This window comes from Platalea leucorodia, assembly GCF_965183815.1.
Source record: "Platalea leucorodia genome assembly, chromosome: W".
NCBI lineage: Eukaryota > Metazoa > Chordata > Aves > Pelecaniformes > Threskiornithidae > Platalea > Platalea leucorodia.
This window is the reverse complement of record NC_138859.1, coordinates 17993898-18014350: the sequence shown is the minus strand read 5'-3', so window position 1 is coordinate 18014350 and position 20453 is coordinate 17993898.

Here is a 20453-nt window from a genome sequence, read left to right as displayed (position 1 = left end):
CATGCAAATAGGATAGCTTCCTTATATTGATGCTGGTGCCTCCACAAAAGAATTTGCATTTGATGCCTCCTAAAGCCAGACTGGCTTTTTGTTAGGATTTTATGTAATTTTAGTCACCAAATTACCTGAGTTTAAGCAAATCCTTTCCTTTTATCAGATGTTAATTTTGCCCTTTAATTTGAGCTGACTTTGGACTCCAGGGTCTCAGCACTCTATCTCTGCAGTCAGTCTGCAAACTCCCTGTTTCCAGATGTCTCTGTGAGAGGGAATATCCTCCTAGTGTTGAGGAAGGTCTCTAGATAGGATGGTCTAGTCTGCTTTTCTGGTGGTTGTATAATAACCTTTGGCTGAAAGAAGGCTGATGTCCAGGCAACCATCCCAAAGGCTCATTTGATGTCTTATCAGACATATCTTGAAGGCAACCCTTGGAAGAGCCACTGGATCATATCTGACATTGCTGCACGTCTATCCCCAACATGTACACTTGGCCATTGGGTCTGCTATTCTGTTCTGGCTGTCTTGCCTGCAGATGCCTTGCGACTGCAAAAGCAGATGGCCAAGCCTGCTGCACGGACTTCGAAAGGGACTTCAGGATGCTGTGCTCCCCCACAGACAGGATGGACTCAGCTGCTTCTGGTTTGGCTCTCTGGCTTCTTTTGAGAAAGGAGGCACCCACTCTGCTCAGCTGTGTGCTGGCTGACACATTGGTCTGTGATCCTGAGCAGAATCCTTTCCTCTCCATGCAGAGTCTGTCCTCGGGCTGTACAATGGCATGCAGGAGGCTTGAAAAGTACAGTGCCCTGTATGTGACTCAACAGAAACATGAAGGTGCTTTTGAAGAAAGGAAGGACCCAGATGGAATGACAGGAAAAGGAAAACAAGCAGTAACTAGAAAGGTTGCCAAGTGCTGTCTTGGCCTAGGGCAGATCCCAGTTGTCTGAGTTAATCTATCTCAGTACAGTGCTGATACCAGCAGGGAGCAAAGCTCGCTTTCAGATGCACACACCAGAAACACCATGTCCCCGAGCTGGCACCACAGCCAAATACTACTGCAGAGAGTCTGCTGGACTGTTAGAGCACAGAAATTAGATCTGGGGTCCCTTGCTGCTGTTGGCACATGCTACACGGTTGCTCTAACCTCAGGCAAGTCACATCCCCTTTTGATGTCCATTCCCTTCTGCAGCACAGGGGAGAAAGCTGCCTTCCCAAGATGCTACCACCACCCTGCATGGATGTTGCCAAGTGTGTGGTGGGCACCATTGATAGGATAGCTCTGCAAGCAAGATGCAAAAAGCATGCTATAGAAGTTTTACGTGTATTTTCAAAGTACTACAAAGAACAGCAACGCAACTCTGCTTTCCCTCTACCACCTTCTGATGTTGCTTGCACATGCCAGAAGGCTGCGGGGTGGATGTTAGTAGAGAGATTAAACAGCTTTGGGGGCAGATGTTTGGCAAGGATGTGTTTCCCAGTTATTTGGCAGCTAGCTCTTGCACAACTGGCTTCTCAATCTGCATGCTGCCACAGAGAACGTGTAAGAAGATTTGGTGGTCCAACAGCACCATCCCCTGCTAGTGGAGTTAAGGAACTTAGGAGTGCAACTAGGATAGTGAGTGCTGATGGAAGGGAAGAGAGCACTGAAGACTCCTTTGGGATATTTCCATGGCAGTTTCATGCTCTTACTTTTAGCATCCATGTAATGATCTGAGGGTATAAACTGGCACTTTTGCCTGAGCTCTTCCTTTACTTTACCATTCTCCCTTAAAGGTCACATGGGGTATGGCCACTCTTACCTAGAATGAAGCAGGCTTTGTCACCTGGCTGCTTCTTGGCCCAGCAAGCACAGGCTGCATGTGCCACTGTAAATATACCTTGGCTTTGACCTCTACCACCCTTCAGAGCTGACTCTTCACATCACCCTCTTAGTTCTACTTCTCATGTTTCAAAAGAAACATCTGCATAGATGGGCAGTGCCACAGGACAAGGTTGAGACTAAGGGGAAGGCATAGGAAGGTGTTCATTTTAAGGTGCTTTTCACCTCTAGGAGAACATGGCATCCTTGTCACTTCCTTTCAAGGCTTGCCTGTGTGAGGGATTGCTCCAAACCTTGAACCACATGTCATCAGACAAACCCACCTCTGTCACAGAGCCACACAAGCCCTGAAGCAGAAGGGTCAGCAACTTAGCATAGAGGAAGAGGTTGTGACCTGGGATTACCTACAGAAGATTAATGCCAGACTAACCAGGTGCAGGTTTCTCACAGGGGCTGACATCCATATTTTAAGTCCCTGTATTGTGCAGCTGAGCTGCTGCACTGTTTCCAACAAATTACAGCTACATCCCCTCCTTTGGCCTCCTTGACATTGGTGGCAATCCCAGGATCACAGCAGCTAAATGCTGTCTGGCTGAGCACTCCTCTGACAGCTTGCTGAGAAGGCAAAGGCCAAGGACTAATTGAGATTACATGGAGCAGAGCACCATGGCCCATGCAACCATGCAGCAAGCCACATCACAGAGTAGCATGGACACCAGCAGGACAGGTTGCAGCTTTCCCTGGTGCCTGCAGAGAGCAGCTCTTCCCATTGCTTCCCAGACCCAGTTGCCAGCAGAAACTGGTGGTGGCTCTGAGTCTTTCTCTTTCTGTAAAAAGCTGCTCCAGCAAAAGATGGATTTGCTCCTGGAAGGAGCCCATCTCGCTGGTTGTGCCTGGTCTGTGGAGCCATTCCATAGTAACAAATGGTGATACAGGTGGTAGGATTGCACCAGGGAGTGGAAGGTACAAAAGAAGCCTCATTAAAATGTGACTGTCTCAGACGTGTCACTGGAAACCAGCAGAGTAGGCACCAGGAAAAGGCCACCGAAAGGCTGTGCTGAGATAAGTCCCATTATCTGCTGAGATATTTGCCCTCCTGAAGCAGCATTTCTCCCCTAGTTGCCCATCCAGCTGCCCCAGATGAGCTCACTGGGAAGACCTGCTCTCCACCTGGGCTGCCTTCTCCCTTCTGCACTGGTCCCAAAAGAGCTGCAACTTCATTTGTTACCCACCTTCCTCAAGCCCGCATGATTTGGGAGACATGAAGTTTGTTGGGAGATGTAATACAGACCCACGGAGAGAGCTGGAAAACTTGGACAAGATCTCTTCACAACAGCCCTTCTGGTTTTTATCACCTTCATCTCCATCCCCAGCTCACTGATTTCTCTGCTCAGTTTTTTGCACAGAAAAGCTGGGATAGCAGCTGTGTTTGGCTTGTAGCTTCCTCTGTCCTGAGACAAACCCAAGGCAAATGTCAGACCAGCGGGAGATCCAACAACCGTGATGGTGGGTGAGACAGAGAGCAGGCTGGGATTTCTCTTCACCCACCTGAAGGCAATGGAGCTGAGGGTTAGCCAGGCTAGTGTAAAACTTTGGTGTGATCCAGCAAGCCGAGCCAGCCATCTTCACCCTCAGTGCTGCGGGAGGTCTGGGACCCAAGCACCAGGTCCCAGGCCTGCCAGCCCATGTGCAAATAGACTGGAGACCTGCAGCAGAGGCACAGGTGGGAAGCCTGTCAGCTGTGCCCTTGCTGTGCTGGGGCAGGGTGCTGCGAGATGCGCTGGTAGGGCTGTAGTTGTGCAAGGAGAAAGACTCTTGCAGAGGATGAAGTCTTTGCAGGGAAGAAAATTCAGAAAGGTTTTTTTCCTCCCCCTTTTTGCACATTTTTAACTATTTTTACTCCTTATTGAACCTTCGGTTTAATAAAGAAGGAAATGAGCCACTGTTAAATAGCTTTCTGAAGGGTTCTGAAAGCAGGTGCCACTTGCATGCAGATGGTCTGTGCCTAACATGGAACTTCCAGACCTCACTGTACATCCTGTAGTTGAGTCACCATATGCGCTGTGGGGCCTGGGATGGGAGAGTCAACACCGACCATCATGTCAAACACCCACAGCTTCCCAAACTGAAGAAGAATCAGACCAGGAAGGGGGAAAGCAGCAGCGATGATAGAAGGATAGCTAGTTGTCACAGGCAAACTTTGGTATCTATGTCCAGTGGCTAGTTTTAGAATTGCAAGCCTTGTTATATTGCACACGTCCTCCTTCCACTCCTCTTTTCTCAAAACAGCTATCATCTTGCCCCTCCCATGCACTAATGATGAGCATCAGAGGCAGTTGCACCAAAGTGACACTCAACCCAGTTCTGCATCCCCCTCTCCCACCCAAACCCAAGGCAGTCCGGACAGTTGTTGGCCATCACAAGTCTTAATTTTTAGTAATGCCATTCGGGTTTCTTTCCTCATGTACCATAGCTTCCTCCCCATGCACTCTAGCAGGGCAGTACAGGAGGTTCCAACCATGTCCCAAGAAGCTTCTTTGCCCCCTGGCAGCACCTTGCAGACATGCACCTTACTGGGAATGTACTGGGTCAATGCTGGTGAGATCTGGCGCTGCTGATCTTGCGTAGGTGGCAGCTGATGGGGATCCACCAGGAGAAGCTGGCAGGAAGTGGCTACTGTCCCTTTTCTTTTCTTTTCTGAGGGAAAGGGGGATTTTTTTGGCATTATGATTATTGTCCACCTTCCAGTGGCCAAGTTCCGGACTGCATTAATAACTGGGGTTAATTGGCTGGCCGGGCAGGTATGGAGCTTTACACCAACCTTAATAGCAAACACCGTGGCTATATCACGAGCCTGGATACAAGCTGAGTTTCTCCCGTGCTGGCAAAGTGCTTTCAGCAGGCTCCAGATAGATAGCCATTTCTGGCAGACAGGGAAACAGCACTCCTCAGAGTCTGGATCAAATCTGCACTTCCATTTCACGTCCTCAGCTTGGAAAAATCTCAACCCAAGCAAATACTTCCCAGGTCTCCTTTCCCCATGTGGTGCCTGGCGCCCCAGGGGAGGGGATGGCGGGAAGCATTTGGGGGTCACTGAAAGCGAGATCCTTTTTGGATATATTTAATGGAAATATCTTTCAGGAGGAGAGACCTCCCGACCTTTGCGTTAATCTCGGAGCAGGAGATGAATTTCCAGCTGTCCTTGCATATAGTGAAACATAGCTGAAACAGCCAAATGCAAAGTAGAGTTAAATGTAGGGTTTGACCCGAATAGCCTTTTAATTAGGAAGATAAATTTGTTGTAGCTTGACCTTAGTCCATGTTAAGAACCTGCTAATCATTTGACATGCAGACTGTATTAATGCTGCACTTAACTTGGCCATTGGTTTTATTATCTGGGTTTGGGAGTTTTTTCATTCCCGAAGCATCAATTTGCATCTTGTATGGGGTATTTTTTCTTTCTTTTTTCCTGTTCAGAACATGTAGCACACTGTTGTACTTCTGTTCCTGTCCGTGTAGAGTATTGCCTTAAACAGATCAGTTGTGTTGTGGTTTGTTTTGGATTTTCTTTTTTCTACCATCAGTTTTATGCATTAATTTATTTAAAAATGTGTGTTTTTTTGAAAAACATGAAACGTATTTTTTTTTTTAACATTTCCATTGCAGTATTTATCATTGTTACTGGTTGTGTGTAGTATAACAGAATTAACATTAAAAAGCATACATATGAAAAACAGCCTGCCAGACCGTCATTGGAGCGAACTGTGGTGAGAAGGTATGAACCACACCATCTCCTCTGAGCCCCCAGCAATCGCAGATACTGAAATCAGGGTGTGCCAGCCTTCATGCCATGGCCAATACCAGCCTGTTTGGGCCCAATAGAAGCAGCTGGTGTGGAGCTGTGCTGTACAGCACAGTTAAACCCGCTGGAGCCGGCCAGCCCCCAGCCAGTATTTGGGAAGGTTTCTCCCCAAGGCAGTGGGAAGGTGCATCGGGCGGGACCCAGCCCCTGCATTTGGGCTACACCTCTCCTCCTGACAGCAACAGAAGCAGAAGTGCTGCATCTATACAACATCGATAGGTGAAATAATAACCTTTTCTCCAGCCTTGCAGCCATTTCTGCCCCTTGAAGCTGTTGGCACGAGAGCTGAACACTGATTTTAGAGGAGTCCAATATCAGCAGCTGGAAATCTCAGGGACTGCTGGGGACAGGGGACAGCCACAAGGGTCCACTGGCTCACGCTAGCAGCTGACCCAGTGCAGGGTGAGTCCCCCCCCAACCAAGAGGCTGACTCCACCTCTCTGCAGAGTGGTGCTCCCCAGATCTGTGCCCCAGGGTGCTCCGAGACCACGGAGGTGGGGAGGGGGAGGCATCACTGACACCCCCATGTCCACCCTTCCCCCCCAGCCTCCCAGGAGGGGACAGGGCTCATGGAGAGCCTGAACCTGGCTCAACAGAGACCAACAGGGTGTGAAAATCAATGGCAACTTGTTTTCTTCATTTCAATGGCACACTAATCACGTTTGCCTGGATGCATTTGGGTGCCCCAGGCTGCCCAGCCCCACTGTCCCCTGCAACAAAAAGAGCAGGGCTCGGCAGCCCTTCAGGGGGATCCACCCTGCCAAGATGGACACGGGTCTTCACCAGTCATCCCCAAAAATGTGGCAGCAGAGGGGTTGGGCTTCTGAGAGCCCTCACGGGGCTGGAGCCAGGAGCAGAGCAGGGCTCTGAGTCAGCGCTGTGTGACAAGCCAAACCAGAGCAGGATTTCTGCTCGGCTCCCCATCTCAGAGAAAAGCAAACCCAGTTCATGCAAATCCCTCCCTGGCATAACCCAGCTGCCTCTGCACTGAGATAGATGAGGATCGCTCACTCCAACTGCGGAGCCCATGGAAGCACCCAGGACAGGAGAGCAAACAAGCCAAACAGGGCCACCTAAATCCAGCTTTTTAATTAAAAAGGGCAGACAGAGCAGGCAGTAATTCCCCTGGCTACCCCAGCAGGCTGGGCCAGCAGCGCCTGGTGCTGTGCCCTGGGCACTGGCTGTACAGGTACAGTGCTGTGCTGTGTGTGCACAGCTGGGTTGCTGCAAGATTTCCAAGTAAATATGGGAGAGAAGGGCTAGAAAAGCAACAGTTGCTGGTCCTGCACCTCCCAAAATAAAATTATCTTGACTAGGACCAGCTGAAACTGTTTCCTACCATTGTTAAGCTAATTGCCTGCAGGAGGGGAGGAAGCCCAGAGCCAGGACAAAGCCAGGAGGGTGCAGCTGTGCCCATGGAGTCATGCAGGCAGCAGTTCTTGTGCCCTAGTCCAGGACCTGCTATTCTTGGGAGTACAGCCACAAGGCTGACAGCCACCAAATCTCTCTGCTCTCACACTATGACATCACCAATGGCATAAGCATCACTCTGGGCTGGCAGAGCAGTGGCATCAGGTCCCCATTCCCTTTCCTGAGTGGGCTAGGAGCCCCCAGCCCCATGCAGTGCTGCTGATCCAGTGGGGCACCCCGGGACCCCCCAGGATTCCGAGCGCTCCCATCCCGGTGGGCTGCTGCATCATGTTCCTCTTTGCCCAAAAACACAAGGCCCCCATCAGCACTTACGCTGACTCCTACTGCCTGCCACACTCCGTCAAAAAGACCATCCAAGAGCAGGCTCCACTGCAGCTCTGGAAAGAAAACAAGTGCATGTAAATGCCACGGGAGGAGGAAACCTCAGGATTTCTACCCCAACCCGGTTGCGGATACTCAGTGCCAGCCAGGTGGCACAGGGACTCATGGGGTGCCTTGCTGTATGGCTGTAACGGGGGGAGGGAAGGAGGGGTCATGCTCCCTGGTTAGAAAAGCATTTGACACCCCACAGCCTGTGATCACTGGCTTCTTGTCCCCTGGAGCTGCACCCTGCGGTGGCTTCAGGCTCATGGGGCAGGTGGTCACCAGTACAAGCTCTCACGTGTCAGCCCTGTCCATCAGTAGGTTTCAGAATGCGCGGGGGCAGGATCTTGCTGAGGAAGGGGAAACTGAATCAGTGGCAGGGCTCAGCCCAGGGCTGATGCATGACACGATGGTGATGGGGGAGCAGATTGGGTGGCTCTGAGAGCTACTCCAACACACAGCTTGCAGGCTTGGCTCAGCTCTGACTGGGGGGCCCTCCGTGCCAGGGGGACCCTGCAGGGGCCGGGAGGAGATCTGAGCACTGCAACACCTCTCCCAGCCCTGGTCCTGGAGGAATCCCTGAGCCGTGGCCTTGCTTAGGGGAGTGTGTCCATGGGACAGCACATGTATGCTGTGGATGTGCAGCTCTCCCCACATGGGCTAACAAGCATGCAGGCTCTGATGCGAAGCACACTGCAAACTGGCTCATGTCTTGCAGCCTTGTTAGCCTGTGCATTATAATGAAAGAGCCAGCAGAGAGCATGGAGAGGGATGTCACCTCTGTGCAGGGACAGAAATGGCTCATGCAACCAGGGCACCTGTTTGCCCTGCAAGACCCCAGCCCTCTTGGGCTTTGTCAGCTGTAGGAGACTCGCTTTGTCCTGTAACTCCCTTCCCAACCTCTGCTGGCTCCATACCTGGCGGCCCCGGTGCACCCACCCCATCTCCCACTCTGCAAAGCGCCTGGATGCCTATGGACACCCTGGGTGCAGGGGGAAAGGAACTGGTGATGCCTGGCCATCCTCCATCCCCCAGTTTTGGCCGAGTGGGAAGCTTTGGTGGGAGGGAAATCATGGTGCTGCTACAACCCTCATGACCACCCACTGCAGAGAAGGGGGGCTTAGCACTTGTGGTGGGTCTCCAGCGTCAGACCCTGCCCAGTAATCAGCTTCACTGTGTGCCCCAACACCCACAAAGGCAGGCACCACCACATGGCCTGGGCATTTCTCCCCACTCGCTGCTGTCTCTAGGGATTAACTATGACCCCGGTGCAAAATCTGGCGAGCCAAGGTCAGCCCAAGCAGCTGATTAAGGCGGTGATGCAAGAGTACTACAGGAATGCCATCGACCCCACTGGCTGGCCAGGTCCGAAGGTACCACTGAGGTCCCAACTGTCCCCCCCCAGCATCACACAGGGCACGTCTCCATGGGCCATGGGGATGGGGGGCTGAGGGTAGTGGGAGCGGCTCTGTTCATCCCCCCTTTTGCATCCTGTGTTCCCCCCACAGTGGTGAAGGGACCCTCCCTCAGCATCTGCGCTCGTGGCTTTGCCGCAGCCGCCCATCCCCACACTGAGACTGTCCCGGTCCCAGGGATGTCTGCAGGTCCCCAGAGCTCACTCCCTTGGTGGCTTGCCATGGGATGGGATGTGTTGGGTTGGGATGGACATGATCCCCCCTCGTCCTCAGGGCCACTGCTCACCCTACCTCCGCTATCTCTTGCAGGAGTATCCTATACTGCAGTTACAGCCCCAGAGCAATGGTCTGTGCATCTACACATCACCCCAAGCCATCCTCCCTGTACACAAGACCTGGGTGCAGACAGGTTCAGTGGGGGGAGTGCTCCAGGCAGGGTGCCCTTGGGGGGAAAAGCCTATTATTTTTTCCTAACACCAGCCAGACACTAGGTCTCTTTTCATTAGGTTCTCACACAAAGTTGCTCAGAGGGTTATTCTGGGGATGATGGTATGGACTGCAGACCCTAAGCGGTAATAGGTCCCATCACAGTGCCCACACAGGCAGTGATGCAGCCACTGCACCTCCATCTTGCAAGCTAAGTGGACATGACTGGGGAGGGCAGGATGCCGTTATGATGCTGGGCTCTGGCGCATGCTGTTGCCACCCGCGGAGAAGCAGTCACCAAATTTACTCCCAGGGCAGGTGTTTCTATGCTTGGTCTTATCCTGCAGTCCTTGGGACTGTATGGCACCTGAAATCTTGCTGGCACCCCTAAGCCTGACTGCATGTAGCTTAGCATCTCTCAGATTTTGGGGCCACATCAGTGTTTCCTGTGCTGCTCTTGTATTTTTCTGTCGTCATCGCTTGCTCTTCTTATCCAAAAACCTGTTCCCTGGTCACGCTGTTCTTCCCACAGTAATCAGTCCTGTCCTTCACCCACTGCAGGTCCAGCAGCACCTTTTAATCCCCACATGTTTACCTTTAATATGTCTCCATTGCTAAGGCAGCTCTTATCCTGGAACAGCCCTGGGGAAGCAGCAAGGGGAGAGGGGAGGTTGTTCAACCAGCTTAGTCATCACTCTGCTACTGCATCAACCCCCACAGTCCAAAATTAGGCTTCAGGCTTGCAGAAAATATGCAATTGGCTTTAAATTCCTGAGCCCAGAAACTAAAACCAAACAACAAGAACAAACAGGGAGTGCTGAGGTCCCCATAGATGTCCCTATGCCCGAGCCTCAGTGAGATGCTTCTCAAGGTCTTCTCCACTGAGAAACAGGCAGATTTACTTGGACTTGCATGGCTCTGCGGGTGAAGGTTTTAGGAAAATGACAGTGCAAGGGTGAGTGGGTGTTTGCAGGGTAGGAGACCCGCTGGAAGCAGCTCACTGACATAGCAATGCCAGGGAACTTCAGCTCTTCTGCCCGGGCTTTGCTTTGGTCTCAGCACCCAAAGACACACCCCAAAGTGGATGGGGGCAGCTGTGTGTCTGCTGCTTGCCCCTAAGCCATGCTGACAGCCAGAAGCAGGTTTTCTGCTCTTCCTCACCGGAGTTTCGTCCTCCTATGGCTTGATAACTTTATCTCCTCTCTTAGGTGGGACACAAGCCACTTCAAGAAGACAGGAGGAGTCCAGCGAGGCAGCTACACCATCCACCCTGAGTTTGCCTCAGAGGCTTACTTTGCCTCATGGCGCTGGTGAAGAGAAAAGATGGGCTTTCATTAAAACTGGCTTGAACAACTGTTCCCCTCAGACCCTTTTCTACAGGCTGGGGAACTCCTCAGGGAAGGGGGATAAACTTTAGCAACTGCTGCCTTGGTGTGCACTTTAACAATCCTCAGGGGCTGGTGTCCTGCCACCACCCACAAACTGGAGACCAAGAAAGCACAGAAAGCACACAAGGAAAAGCTTTCAGAGCATAGTAACAGAGCCAGAAATAAAAGCAGTTGTTGATATGCATTTGTCAGCTTCACTCTGGGCTGCTAGGGTGTACTTGCTTTTGCCAAGTTATCCAGGAAGAGCTGCATCTGGGAGGCCAAGCACTGACACGGGCTAAATAAGGAGGGGGATTTGAAAGCAGCACATAATTAATGAAGGCATGAAATGCCCTTCTCAGATGAAGATGTGGGAGCCCAGTGTCAGCAGGGAACACCACCCAGGGCCTCCCACACATGCTTTGGATCATAAACCCACAGGGCTGCAGTCCTCATAGGAGGGATGCTTCAGCATGGAGCCATCTGGGTCTCCACATCCCCATGGGGCAGCACTGCTGCCAAGCTGTGTCCACCCCAAGCAGCACCTGAACCCCACTTGGGGCAGGGAAAGCTCCATGAAAACCCCATCCCCTGGCAGCTGGATGACCCAGGGCATCCCAGTGCAGGCCCGCCACCGCCAAACCCCAAGTGTCCCCAGCACAGCCCCAGGGATACCAACCCCCAGGGAGCCCCATCGGCTCCAACCCCCGGAGTGGCCCTGCTGCCACCAGCCTGGGCTGGTGCTGCCGCTGCCGGGGAAGCGGCGGGGGCAGGCGGGGGCCAAACTACATCTCCCAGCGGGGAGCGCCGCGCCAGGGCGGGCCGGGGGTGCCAGGCCGGGGCGGTGGGATGCGCCCAACCCCGGAACCACTGCGGGCTGCCGAGCGCGCTCAGCCCCGCTCCCGGTGCGCTCAGCCCCGGTGCCCTGCCGCCCCGTCCCCGGTGCCGCGCAGAGCACAGCCACGGCCCAGCGTCGCCGGTAAGTTTGCCGGCTCCCTGGGCTGCCCCCGGGGAAGGATGCTGCAGCCTCCGAGGCAGGTCTGGAGTGTGCATCCCCCGGCATGGGGGGGATGACTGGGCTCCCGGAGTGGTGTGGGGGCTGGAGGCAGGCAGGGGAGTGCCCCGGCCCGCAGACCCCAGGCTGCAGTCGGCAGCGGGAGCAGGCAGGTGCCTGCCTGCTCACAAAGGCCCGCGGGGAGGGGGGTGTCAGTGCAAACCTGCACCCCGACCTTTGAAGTGCAAGCCTTTCACGTTCCATGGTGTAGGGGCCACGCAAGTTTTTCTTGTGATCATAGAATCATAGAATCATAGAATCATTAAGGTTGGAAAAGACCCATAAGATCATCGAGTCCAACCGTTAACCTAGCACTGCCAAGTCCACCACTAAACCATGTCCTCAAGCACCACATCTATCGGTCCTTTAAATACCTCCAGGGATGGGGACTCAACCACTTCCCTGGGCAGCCTGTTCCAATGCCTGACTACCCTTTCGGTGAAGAAGTTTTTTCTAATATCCAACCTAAACTTCCCCTGGTGCAGCTTGAGGCCATTTCCTCTCATCCTATCACTTGTTACTAGGCAGAAGAGACCGACCCCCACCTTGCTACAACCTTTCAGGTAGTTGTAGAGAGCAATAAGGTCTCCCCTCAGCCTCTTCTTCAAACTAAACAACCCCAGCTCCCTCAGCCGCTCCTCATAAGACTTGTGCTCCAGACCCTTCACCAGCTTTGTTGCCCTTCTTTGGACACAATCCAGCACCTCGATGTACTTCTTGTAGTGAGGGGCCCAAAACTGAACACAGTACTCGAGGTGTGGCCTCACCAATGCCGAGTACAGGGGCACTATCACCTCCCTGGTCCTGCTGGCCACACTATTCCTGATACAAGCCAGGATGCCAACGATCCAGCCTGTCCAGGTCCCTCTGTAGGGCCTTCCTACCCTCCAGCAGATTGACACTTCCACCCAGCTTGGTGTCATCTGCAAACTTCCTGAGGGTGCACTCAATCCCCTCATCCAGATCATCAATGAAGATATTGAACAGGACCGGCCCCAACACTGAGCCCTGGGGAACACCACTCGTGACCGGCCGCCAAATGGATTTGACTCCGATAACCACCACTGTAAGTGAAGATTAGGTTCACGACCACCTGAGGAACCAAAGACCCCATTCACCCGCGTCATTACCCAGGACAACCCATGCTGGTGGAGCTTCCCACTGTGGGAACAGTTCCACTGATTTTAACGAAACCTCTTGGAGTGTATGCCTGGGAAGCTACCGACGCCCACGGGAAGAATCACTGAATTCATACCCGATGGATTGTCCCACCCTATTAATCATTGTTCATCTTTATGTATATGTTTTACAGGTTGTCAGAAGCACACCATGGGACTTATGTTTTCTGTTGTTGGATGGGTCATTTTTTGTGTTGTTGGTCTGATGTTATTAAGTATATTTTTCTTCTTTACTAGGGATAAATGGTGTGGGAGAAGTTTATATTCTTACTTTGTGCATGTATAATCCTGTCTCAGTCAACTGGGAATTTGGATAACCAACCCAATTTGGCATGGGAACTAATTACGGGTTTTATCTGGATCTGGAATTGAACAGACCAAGGTCTTTGTGTAGACCTCCCCACGTCCGCGTCGGCGGGCTTTAAATTCGCCATCATTTGGCTAAATTTCTCACAAATTCTAAATTAAAAGCTAGAAACGTTAAACCAAAAATGTATTCAAAATACACACTGGAAAGGAAAATGTTTGTGGGGAACTGACTCATTCCCATTCCAAGAGTATAGCGGGACAACTTGATACATGCCCTCTCCGGTGGCCTATTGATTTCCGGTTAATGTAACTTGGAGAGACATGTGGAATGCTACCTGTTGGAAGCAACAGCTCTGCAGGGGAACTAAAAGTGCCACCTTTGCAGCCCAAAAAAATTGGACGTTGTGTCCCTGGGGGGTGGAGATCCCTTGCAATCTTGTATGTTGGTGGGACCCTCCCTCTCATGGTGAACCCCTGCAACACTAATATAATGTCCTGTTTTCCCCGGGTTGGTGTATTCAAATTCCTAACAAATGGTGTGGCTATGCTCACCATAGCCGCTCTCGTTATGAATATGCTTGGTCCCTTAAGCATTTTTTGTCCAACCCAGATAGTACGATTGATGCACGAGAAATAAATCCCCTACCCTATGAGGATACCCCTCTAATGAAGTGTTCACGGACAGTTACTTGTGGATCGCTAACATGGGACCCCATAGAAACATGGTATATCCCAGAACTGCGAGCCTTTATTCAGGATATGTGCAAGAAGAGAATGCACAGGCAGTGGAAGAAGGGACTGGTATCTTGGGAAGAGTACAGGGACGCTGCCTGGTTGTGTAAGGATGGGATCAGGAAGGCCAAGGCTCGGCTGGAGCTGAACCTGGCGAGGGACACAAAGAATAATAAGAAGGGCTTCTACAGGTATGTCAACCAGAAAAGGAAGGTTAAAGAAAGCGTGCCCCCTCTGATGAGCAAAACTGGCAAGCTGGTGACAACAGACGAGGAGAAGGCTGAGGTACTCAACAACTTCTTTGCCTCGTTCTTCACTGGCAACCTCTCTCCTCACACCTCCCGAGTCAATGGGTCATTTGATGGGGATCAGGGGGGCAGAGGTCCTCCCACTGTAAGTGAAGATCAGGTTCGTGACCACCTGAGGAACCTGAACATACAGAAGTCTATGGGACCTGATGAGATGCATCCCAGAGTCCTGAGGGAATTGGCTGATGTAGTTGCCAAGCCACTCTCCATGATATTTGAAAATTCATGGCAGTCAGGTGAAGTCCCTGGGGACTGGAAAAAGGGAAACATTGCACCCATTTTTAAAAAGGGTAGAAAGGAGGACCCTGGGAACTACCGACCTGTCAGCCTCACCTCTGTGCCTGTCATGGAACAGATCCTCCTAGAAGCTATGCTAAGGCACATGGAGGACAGGGAGGTGATTCAAGACAGCCAGCACGGCTTCACCAAGGGCAAGTCCTGCCTGACCAACCTAGTGGCCTTCTATGATGGAGTGACTGCGTCAGTGGACGAGGGAAGATCTACGGATGTCATCTATCTGGACTTCTGTAAGGCCTTTGACACGGTCCCCCACAATATCCTCCTCTCTAAATTGGAAGGATATGGATTTGATGGGCGGACTGTTGGGTGGATAGCAAACTGGCTGGATGGTCACATCCAGAGGGTAGTGGTCAATGGCTCGATGTCCAGATGGAGATCAGTGATGAGTGGGGTCCCTCAGGGGTCCATATTGGGACCAGTGCTGTTCAATATCTTCATCAATGACACAGACAGCGGGATCGAGTGCACCCTCAGCAAGTTTGCAGATGACACCAAGCTGAGCGATGCAGTTGACACGCCTGAGGGATGGGATGTCATCCAGAGGGACCTGGACAAGCTTGAGAAGTGGGCCCATGTGAACCTCATGAGGTTCAACAAGGCCAAGTGCAGGGGCCTGCACCTGGGTCGGGGCAATCCCCAGTACCAATACAGGCTGGGGGATGAAGGGATTGAGAGCAGCCCTGAGGAGAAGGACTTGGGGGTACTGATAGACGAAAAGCTGGACGTGAGCTGGCAATATGCTCTCACAGCCCAGAAAGCCAACCGTGTCCTGGGCTGCATCAAAAGAAGCATGGCCAGCAGGTCGAGGGAGGTGATTCTGCCCCTCTACTCTGCTCTGGTGAGACCCCACCTGGAGTACTGTGTCCAGCTCTGGGGTCCTCAGCACAGGAAGGACATGGACCTGTTGGAGATGGTCCAGAGGAGGGCCACAAAAATGATCAGGGGGCTGGAACACCTCTGCTATGAGGAAAGGCTGAGAGAGCTGGGGTTGTTCAGCCTGGAGAAGAGAAGGCTGCGGGGTGACCTTATTGCAGCCTTTCAGTACTTAAAGGGGGCCTACAAGAAAGATGGGGATAGTCTTTTTAGCAAGGCCTGCTGCGACAGGACAAGGGGGTAATGGTTTTAAACTAAAGGAGGGTAGATTTAGACTAAACACAAGGGAAAAATTTTTCACGATGAGGGTGGTGAAACACTGGAACGGGTTGCCCAGAGAGGTGGTAGATGCCCCATCCTTGGAAACATTCAAGGCCAGGCTGGATGGGTCTCTGAGCAACCTGATCTAGTTGTAGATGTCCCTGCCCATTGCAGGGGGGATGGACTAGATGACCTTTAAAGGTCCCTTCCATCCCAAAGCATTCTATGATTCTATGATTCTATGACTTGTTGGGGCTTTCCGGTAATAGGGTTTAAACGTGGAGATCCCATGTGTAATGGAACCATTAGTAATTCAGAAACCACGATAAAATGTGGAGTCACACTTACCCACGAGGCAAAGTGGAATTTTGCGTGGGAAGGCGGAGTCGCAAGAACCGAACCCTATGACCCATCAACATGCTCCACTGCTAAATATCCAGCCCCTCAGGGTACCCTCTGGGCATGTTCAGATGGGAAAATGTACTCACACCTGCATGTGCACGAAATGGGGGGTTTACGCTGTACCATCGGTGTTCCATCAATGTGCCCCTCCAAAACATTTGACTTTAACAACCCTGAGTATAACCTGAGGAAACGGGATGTTCAGGCACCTCAGACTGCACCAGAATGGGCAGTGCAGGGAGTCCGAATACCCGATTATTATACCTGGGGCATGACAACATCTCTAATGTTAGAAAATATTTTTACCCCATATGTAACCTTTAAAAGACACCAGTTTGTCTTCGAAAACCTAACCTGGCAAGTACATGTTTTGAGCAATTGGACCAGACATGCTTTCGGGGCAATAAATTTGCAAGTCCAACAGGTGTCTGAAATGACTTTACAAAACAGATTAGCTTTAGATATGTTATTGTTAAAAGAGCAGGGAGTATGTGGAATGTTAAATCTCACTGATGGAGAATGCTGTCTCACCATTCACAACGCAACTACCACCATAGAAGAAGCACGAAAGATGAGAGAGGTGTCCGAGCAGACCAGAGAACTTTTCTGGGCAATGCAACCGAAGGACCGGTTTAACGACTGGAGTCCTGGACCCTGGTTCAAGTCTCTCCTGAAGTCTCTTGGACTCACGGGGTGGGGAAAATGGCTTGTAGATATTGGTATTATGATTGTAACGATATTTCTGTCAGTGATAATAGGTCTTGCAGTAGTTAGGTGTATGATTTCTAAACTCTTGTCCTCTCTTTCTCCTTCTATCCGCTATATTCGAATCACCACCGAAGATGAAGATGTAAAATATGGAACTCAGACTGCACCGCTGTTTGAGCCACAGGGTGGTGTAGAGAACTGCTAGTGCAAAACAACAAGATGTCTCAAACAGCCTTGGTGCTAAAACCAGAATGCAGAGCGACGGTCGCTAGGACCCAGGACCGGACAGTACCCTGGAGTGAGGGTGAGGGAGGGAGCCCTGTGGAGACAGGAAGGCCTTGCCTAGGCCCCATCCCCTGCAGTCTATAAAACCATGATAAGGCGCCTTATCCCCCCCACACGTACTCCCTGAGGGAGGGTCCTGGTATCACTTCTCGTGGTTTGACTGGTCACCCCTGTTAATTCGACTGGTATCTCTACCACTCCTGAAACTGGGAAGAGAGAAGATTCCAGAATTCCAGAGGCTGAAATCTATAAATAGGGACTCTCACTTCCCCTCATCTCTCTTTCTTTTTTCCCCACCGGATAACCCTGTTGGCAGGTCCAACGCTGGATCCAGGACTGGTGATTCTCTTTTTCTTTCTTCTCTCTCTCTCTCTCTCTCCTCCTAAGGTTATTAAGTGGTTAAAGTTGTTAAATTGTAGTTAAGTACTGCATGGCCTACCTTGATTTCCCATAAAGCCGCATAGCTGGGGTAGATATAATCGTGAGAGGGCTGGCGGGTATCGAATATTTGTACTCAATATTTGTCTCTATAGAAGCTATATAAGTAGCAATAGAAGTAAGCTATAGAAGTAGCACGGGAGCTACTGGAGTCAACTCAGACTCCTCTCAATCTCATGCTATCATCCAAATCCAAGTTAAAGACACAGCCAACAGGACATTTGGAAGGTAAGACTAGAAGTGGGAGTGCTCAGGGCTGATGAGGCAGTTGAGCTCAGGGACATCCAGGAGGCAGACAAAGAGGAGATGTTGAGTTAGTGGGCAGCTGTGAGTTAAATCAGAAGATAGGGTTCAAAAGGACTTTGAGAGGTTTCACAGTCCTTTCTCTGTTCCTAGGGAGAGCGCTTGAGCCACGTCTGTGAGAGGTTTGTCAAACTTGTTTGTAAAAATTTCCAGTGAAGGTGTCTGGCAATCAAATCCATCCCTTCATTTTCAGTGTTAGAAAGCTTTTCCTGTCTGGCATTAATCTGGCCAAAGGTAGATGTCTGCAATGGACACATCCACATGTGAGCTCGTCACCTTTGAAGTCAGTAGAAAGAAATAGTCATTTCTGGGATCTAATTATGCCATTCTGCAGAGTCACCTAAATTAGGTCAGATGGATTTGCCCCTCAAAGCACCTCTGTCCTGTAATTGACCACAGAGGGAGCCTGGGATGACTAGCCCAGGTGGAGATGATTCCATTAGAGTTGTTTGCCTTTGGTCAGAGGAATCCTAGTACCTCACCTAAACCTCCCTGATAATTTGAGTGTGACTCTGATGCTATCTATCTACAGTAGACAAAAAGAGCGGTTTACTTCCTCTTGTAGCAGCCATTTTACATATATGAAGACTGTAATTGTGCCTCTTCTCAGTCATCTTTTCTCCAGACTAAACAACCCCAAGAAATAGGTCTGAGGAAAGAGGTCTAGGTCTCTACATTACTGCTGAGTGTCAAAAAAACATGCTGACACACCCTTCCAGCAACAACAATGCAGTCTTGCTTCCCAGGATCTTATTTTAAATACAAGGCAAAATGGAAGAGCCACAAATAGCGGAGAGAGGAAAAGGCAGAACAGGCAGGCTTAGAAATAGAAGTGTATGTGGTTATGTAGGTGTGGCATGTGTGCTATTTTTTTTGTTACTGAAAGCGAGGTGGAGCTGGAGTGGGGAAGGGATCCCAAAATATGCCTATAAGAGAAGTCAGGGCTGTTCCAGACTTTTATTCTGTAAGTTCCTTGGGTTCCTTAAAGAAGAAATCACTATTATTTATTTACGTGGGATTCTGTAGCAGCACAAGGAAGTAATGAAGAATGACCAAAAGCATTGCATAGTCACTAGAATCATAGAATCATTTAGGTTGGAAAAGACCCTTAAGATCATCCAGTCCAACCATTAACCTAACACTGCCAAGTCCACCACTAAACCATGTCCCTAAGCGCCATGTCTACACGTCTTTTAAATACCTCCAGGGATGGGGACTCAACCACTTCCCTGGGCAGCCTGTTCCAATGCCTGACAACCCTTTCGGTGAAGAAGTTTTTCCTAATATCCAACCTAAACTTCCCCTGGCACAGCTTGAGGCCATTTCCTCTCATCCTATCACTTGTTACTAGGGAGAAGAGACCGACCCCCACCTCGCTACAACCTCCTTTCAGGTAGTTGTAGAGAGCGATAAGGTCTCCCCTCAGCCTCCTCTTCTCCAGGCTAAACAACCCCAGCTCCCTCAGCCGCTCCTCATATGGCTTGTTCGCTAGACCCTTCACCAGCTTCCTTGCCCTTCTCTGGACACGCTCCAGCACCTCGATGTCCTTCTTGTAGTGAGGGGCCCAAAACTGAACACAGTACTCGAGGTGCGGCCTCACCAGTGCCGAGTACAGGGGCACTACCTGGTCCTGCTGGCCACACTATTCCTGATACAAGCCAGGATGCCATTGGCCGCCTTGGCCACCTGGGCACACTGCTGGCTCATGTTCAGGCGGCTGTCAACCAACACCCCCAGGTCCTTTTCCGCCAGGCAGCTCTCCAGCCACTCCTCCCCCAGCCTGTAGCGTTGCATGGGGTTGTTGTGACCCAAGTGCAGGACCCGGCACTTAGCCTTGTTGAACCTCATACAGTTGGCCCCGGCCCATTGATCCAGCCTGTCCAGGTCCCTCTGTAGGGCCTTCCTACCCTCCATCAGATCGACACTCCTACCCAACTTGGTGTCATCTGCAAACTTCCTGAGGGTGCACTCAATCCCCTCATCCAGATCATCAATGAAGATGTTGAACAGGACCGGCCCCAACATTGAGCCCTGGGGAACACCACTCGTGACCGGCCGCCAACTGGATTTGACTCCGTTCACCGCCACTCTCTGGGCTCAGCCCTCCAGCCAGTTTTTAACCCAGCGCAGAGTGCACTTATCCAAGCCGTGAGCAGCCAGCTTCTCCAGGAGAATGCTGTGGGAGACAGTGTCAAAGGCCTTACTAAAGTCCAAGTAGACAACATCCACAGCCTTCCCCTCATCCACTAAGCAGGTCACCTTGTCATAGAAGGAGACCAGGCTAGTGAAGCAGGACCTCCCTTTCATAAACCCATGCTGGCTGAGCCTGATCCCCCGGTTGTCCCGCACGTGCCGCGTAACGGCACTCAAGATGATCTGCTCCATGACCTTCCCCGGCACCGAGGTCAGACTGACAGGGCTGTAGTTCCCTGGATCCTCCTTCCGACCCTTCTTGTAGAGGGGCGTCACATTTGCTAGCTTCCGGTCAACTGGGACCTCCCTGGTTGACCAGGACTGCTGGTAAATGATGGAGAGTGGCTTGGCCAGCTCCTCTGCCAGCTCCCTCAGTATCCTCGGGTGGATCCCGTCTGGCCCCATAGACTTCTGAGCATCCAGGTGGAGGAG